This window comes from Protopterus annectens, chromosome 14.part0 (genome assembly GCF_019279795.1).
Source record: "Protopterus annectens isolate FY-2018-M chromosome 14.part0, PAN1.0, whole genome shotgun sequence".
Lineage (NCBI taxonomy): Eukaryota > Metazoa > Chordata > Ceratodontiformes > Protopteridae > Protopterus > Protopterus annectens.
In genome coordinates this window covers 1,036,551,354-1,036,557,321 of record NC_056748.1, presented here as the reverse complement: position 1 = coordinate 1,036,557,321, position 5,968 = coordinate 1,036,551,354, and the positions used below count along the sequence as shown (strand labels likewise).

The 5,968-nt window shown below is 36.2% G+C and overlaps 1 protein-coding gene across 2 annotated transcripts in view; it reads right to left on the bottom strand.

Moving 5' to 3' along the window:
* GJB1 (gap junction protein beta 1) overlaps nucleotides 1-5,325 on the bottom strand; it is a 272,150-nt gene extending 266,825 nt beyond the window's left edge. The window contains exon 1 of one of the 2 annotated variants that reach the window (XM_044056840.1): nucleotides 5,227-5,325. The gene's annotated coding sequence lies outside the window, so the exon portion shown is untranslated. The remainder of the gene's footprint in view (nucleotides 1-5,226) is intronic. The other variant, XM_044056841.1, reaches the window with a different exon arrangement.
* Nucleotides 5,326-5,968: the final 643 nt, after the last annotated feature.

Sequence of the window (5,968 nt, the reverse complement as noted above, 5' to 3'; positions counted from 1 at the left end):
TGGCATTTGAATTAGATGCTGAATTTGCACTTGCTCATTCCGATTCTCATTTCTCTGAATTTCTTCATGATTCAGATGCACTATACCTTGTAAAACAAGGGGGTCACTGTGAAATTGCGACACATTATTGTCAACCAAGTTCTGTCAACTCAGTGTTTTTAGTGCAGGACAGAAAAATTGCAGATAAGAATGTGTGCAGAGTCTCGTAAGCTAAGACTATAAATTGATCAGGTTAATCTGTTTAAAATGTTTTTAAAACATTTTGAAGTTCATCTATATTTAAGTAAATAGTAATAACATCTAGTTACTAATTTAATTCCCTTAATATAGTTGTTGCAATAAAACACATACTTCTTAAAATAGTACTATCCTGAAAATCTGGCAAATAGTTGTGCTTGGAGTAATGAGCTGTAATGTAGCAGTATCATAAGTATTGAACTCATCTCAGTGAATATTTCATTTCTGCTACACTAGTAGCCTTTGGAAAATATTTTATTGTTTATTTTTGCATATTATATTTCTATTTCTAAACATTGTTTGAGTTTTTGCCAGCCTATCTGACAGAACATTAAGTGGACCATATCCTCCCCCCTGCAGAGAGCTAAATTTGCCAGTACTATATAACCTTCAACTTTAGCAATTTCCTGGGAAGGAAATCCTGCACATTTCTACCACTACTGTATGTTACCTGTGGTTAAGCAGAAGGCTTTAGTCATCACTCCTGTTGTTATCTTTGATTTCTGCTGGACAGTTTCTGAACATAAATAATTTTCACATTATATTATAGAAATACATTATAGTTTCATTAACGAGTTATTACAGTTTCAGCTGGGTATAACTCATTTTTTTAAAACAAAACTGAGGGATAAAGCTGCAAATTATCTGGAACAAAGGCATCAGATCAGAGACTGGTTTAATATCGGTACTGTGCAGTTAGAAAGTCAATAGAATAGAAGGAAAAGTATTAAAATGCATTTATGAAGAATAAGAAATCAGTCACTCTAACATCTGGATAACAGTGCTGTGAGTAGCATTGTCTCCTCACTGCAAGTAGTTCTCTGGTTTGATTTTAGGCTAGGATGCCTTCTGTTTGGAGTCTGCATGGGTTTTGCTGGTGAACCTTAGTTTCCTCAGATATCCTAAAGATGTGCATTAGGTGGATTGGTGACACTAAATTGTCTGTATGTCTCTGCGTGCCTGTCTGTGATACAGAAGAAGGGCTTGGTAATCTACTTTTTCTACCTATTTACCCAGTAAACTCTGAGGATGGTGTCAGCTGTTCATGGGGTCACGATAGGATTTAGATGTGACTTGACAGCATGGGATAGATGGAAATGTAGTGCCTAATAGTTGTTAGTGAGTAATATTTACTGTTTTGTCACAAAAGTCGCAATTTCTTGAAGGACATAACATGTGTCTGTGGCAAAATTGTGGTCCTTCTGAAAATCAGGAACAGCTGACAGCTGTAATGTAAAACTTTAATAAACAAGTAGCAAAAATTAAAAAAAAAAAAATTCTAGCTCATTGTGATCGTAATTCCTTGAAGGTTTTGGTACCAAAGTAGATCTTGCTGATTTGAAGTAGATGATATGTTAAAACAAGATTACATTTTCAACTAATTTTTCAGTATGTTCTGTGAATTCTTTTAGGGATGTTTCTTACTTCATGTTCTGGTACAAACGTACATGTTTTTAATGCCGCAATTTACTTGTTAAACTTTGGCAGTCACATAAAGTTCCAGGCACAGATACATTCAGAATGCATTGCTTTATCTGTAGTAAAGCATTTCAGATGGTTGTTTTCATTGTGTGGCAGACAGGACAAAGACATAGGTGGAGCAGAGTATGTAACAATCAAATGCATACTTTGAGACTGGAATGTGGTGGCCCAAGGTGCTTAACAAGTTAAAAATGTATCCAAGTAAGCCTTTGATACAAAAGGCATTCCTTTTCAGGTTTGGCATTACAGCAGTTTATGACGTTTTATTGTACTAAATAGCATCTACATGCATGCAGTCAATGAACGAAGAAGTATTTATTTTCGTATATAGACAAATTCTGGGTCAATGTTTGTCATACTAAATTTCAAAATTACCCTATAAAGATGCTGAAACTGAAGCAAAAAGATACGGTGCTGGTAGGTGCACTGTATCTGCCCAAAAGCACACCTTTTCCTGCAGACACCATTTAATTTCCGCTCAGTTCTGTAAGTGGCTGTTTTGTTAGTGCTTAATACAATATCACACTGTGGAGAAACCTGCAGTGAACCTGTCTTGCAGTGTTTGTTTCTCATTCTTCATTTTTTTTTACTGCTCTGCCATTTGCCAGAATTAAAACAGTTATTTGAAAATAATGGAAAAACACAAACTACCTTAACTCCTTTTCTATTTGACAAATATCTGGTTCAGAAGTAAAATCCTCAGTTTCTGTCATTACTAAGTATTTTATTTATTTATAAAGTTTTTGTTAATTGGTGAGACCTAACTGTTACACATTAATTGCCTTTGCCTGATCTTGTTACGTAATTGTTTATAATGTCATATACGTAATGAATGCAGAGGGTGTGGGAATCAAACTCCAGTTCATAGCACATAACTTATAACAAAATATCAGAATGTGGCAAAAGCAGGTGATATCAATCTAAATAAAGTTTCTAACTATATATGAATATAGGGATGAACTTTATAGCATCAAAATACTGAATTATTGAAATTCAGTATAACAAAACTATAAAGTCGAATCCCGTAAACACCAAACATACACAAACGCGAAACACAAAACCGCAAATGTACAAACTCCCATCAAGCACACATCACGCACAACAAAACACATACATACACCAGCGTACATACCTCCCAACACTTCCCTACAATAAACATAACACACACGCACACAACCAAACACATATACCTATCCTTAATATATGCAGGGGGGCAAGCCCCCCTGCACCCCCCACCCCTCCTACTTATATATACTAACTCTGAGGTCACACAACACTCCAAAACACACACACAGCCCAGCATTGCACAGCCCCCCACACAAACACACATCACATACACACAAACACAAACACCAGCACTCCCAACACTAACACATTCACACTGCACAAACCCTAATCCACACCTCAAACACCCCAACACACTCAAACACACACAAACTCTTCCCAAAACCTCAAAAACAGTACACTTACCTAACACACTATCCATACCATGAGTTCGACATAATCCATTCGACAGTTCTGGTTTTACGTTTCCGTCTGTTCGACTTTACAGGCTCGAAATTCTAAAATTCGATATTTTAGCATTTCGAGCATGTAAAGTGAATCCAAATATAGGCAGCACATATTGCAAGAAGCACAACATAAGAAACTTACTTACATTTCTAATTTTGACTGTAAAAATAATATGCAGCAGATAATTTGTGTTACTATAAAGTGCACACAAATTCGTTTTAGCAAATTTCCATGTTTATCCTTGGGCATGTGAATAAAACTCAGAAATGTTTTACAGTATAAAGCAGTAAAATCAATTGTAGTAAGTGTTACGATATGAAATATAAGACACAAATGTAGGATGTTCTATTAAGTGAGTTCATAGCATGTAACTTAAACTTCTGAGCTATAATCCATCCATCCATCACCCTTTTTCCCATTTTTGCACATGGGGGTCGGGGTGTCACTTCAACACTGACAGTCATCTAAAGCTGAGGATGAAACTGCCAGGGGACTATCCCTGACGTGATAGTTCTTCTCATACCACACACTCACATGCAAGCTCATACCTGTGGCCAATATAGAGTGTCCAGTCCACCTACCGCAGACCTTTGGAGTGTCTGAGGAAACCGGAGCACCCTGAGGAAACCCACATGAACACAAGGAGGACATGCAGACTTCACACAGAAAGCTCCTCAGGCAAGAATCAGCCAGCCTAAATATCAGATTATGGCAAAATCAGGTGATAACCTAAATAAAGCTTCAAATTATATATGAATGCATGTAGCACATACTGTGGGAAGCTTAAAAATAAACTTACTTGAATATCTAACTTTGCCTGTGAAAATAACATGCAGCAGATAATTTATCTGTGTTATTACAAAGTGCACATAAATGCTTATAGTGAGTTTTCATATTTATCCTAGGGCAGGTGAATAAAATGCAAAAACATTTTATAGTATAAAGCAGTAAAATCAATTGCAGTAACAGTGTTCTAATAGTAAACGAAGACAAATGTTGGATGGCTCAAGTGAACTGAAATATCAAGACTACCGAAGATGGTAAGGAATGGAAGGAAATGTATGTAGGAGCTATGTGCGCTCTGCATAATGTCATGGGGAGATGACAGATATGTGTTCATAGGAAATTTGGTGTATATGGGCATAGGTTTCAAAAATGTGTGATTGTTTTATGATTCTGTTATTTTCATTCCCATAGTCTTCCTGTTACAAAGATTGTGATTCATGGCTCCAGGTTTGTTGTCTCATCCTCTTTTCTAAAGCAACACTTTTCAATTTTCATAGTGATTCCCAATTTTTTTTCATTTCTCACTAACAGAAACAACTACATTTGTTTCTTTGTTTCTGATAGGTACTTATGGCAGACCACTATATTTTTGTTTTAGAAACAGCCAGGAATATGACAGCAGGTAAATTAATAGCATAGGAGGGTGTAAAGTATATACAACATATTTAAGCCATATCTGGCATTTCACTACTTGAAGCTGTATTTCCTAACCCGCTTCTAGAATCAGACTCTTAAAACTGAAGGAGGGAAGCAAAGAAGTGGCTATAACTTTGCAGAAAGACAGTACATGAAGAATAACTTCAGTACACCTTGCAGTGCGGTTTATTGTTATTTCATTAAAGTGTTAAAAGACTTGTTTATCACTTCAGATTCAAAAAAGTCTTCTCTGCCTGACTTGTTTCATGTTCATTAAATACAAAAACTTTGTAGCAAAATCTAAAAAGTACATGTTCTTCTCTGTTATAAATAAAAATGTTTCACCTTCTGGATCAACTAATCTGTCACCGTACATCAGTAGCACATGTTGTGTGACTACCTGTCTCTGTAAGCAGTGACTTCCAAGCCTATTAGCATCCTCAAGTTTTTACTAATACTTTGCTTATTACTTCAAACATTAAAATGAAAATTGTTATTTTTTTTTATATATATATATACTAAAATAAAACATAAGCTTAAAGGTAGCATTGTGAAAGAAAAACATAAACTTACCTCAGTGGTAGAATCCAAGAGCTATAAATCAAAGTTCAGTTCACAGTCCTTGTTTCAAGCACATTGCAGTGTGCATTAAGCCAGCGGCTTATAAAAAGTCTGTGAATTTCTCTGGTTACTTTAAATTCTTTGACACACTGTCAGCAAAGTCAGATGACTTTCCCAGCTGATCACATGTAAACAAATGTTGCTGCAGGGGTGGAGACTGTCCTGTGAGACTATATGTAAGTAAGGTGGTGTAGAGTGAAGGATGAAGTACCTTACCCACATTGGGGGGGGGGGGGGGGCTTGCACCCTTGCAAACATGCATGCTTTGTTAGGTGTTTATTTGCATGAAAACTCATGTAGACAATGTACATACATTTAGATATTGTGTGTATTCAATCTGTTTCATGCTAGCATGTACAACCAAATGTGTTCAGGAGTTGTGCAGTTTATTCAGACATAGCAGACCCATCATTTACAGAAGACCCTAAAATTATGTTGATCAGAAGGGGAACTGTGTGTTTTGGATCCCTTAGGATTTCAGCCAATTCATGGTGTAGTTATCAAGAATGTAATGAAGTATCAGTACAGCCGTGTGACCACAGTTCCAAAAATTAGGTTTTTTGAGTCATAACATCTGTGCTTATCCAGTAGATAGGAAAGTGGGCTTATGTGGAAACACGATGGATGTTATCTGCTACTGAGGTTTCTTTCTCATTGTCTGCAACTGTTTTTGTTTACTACAGTCAAAAACAGA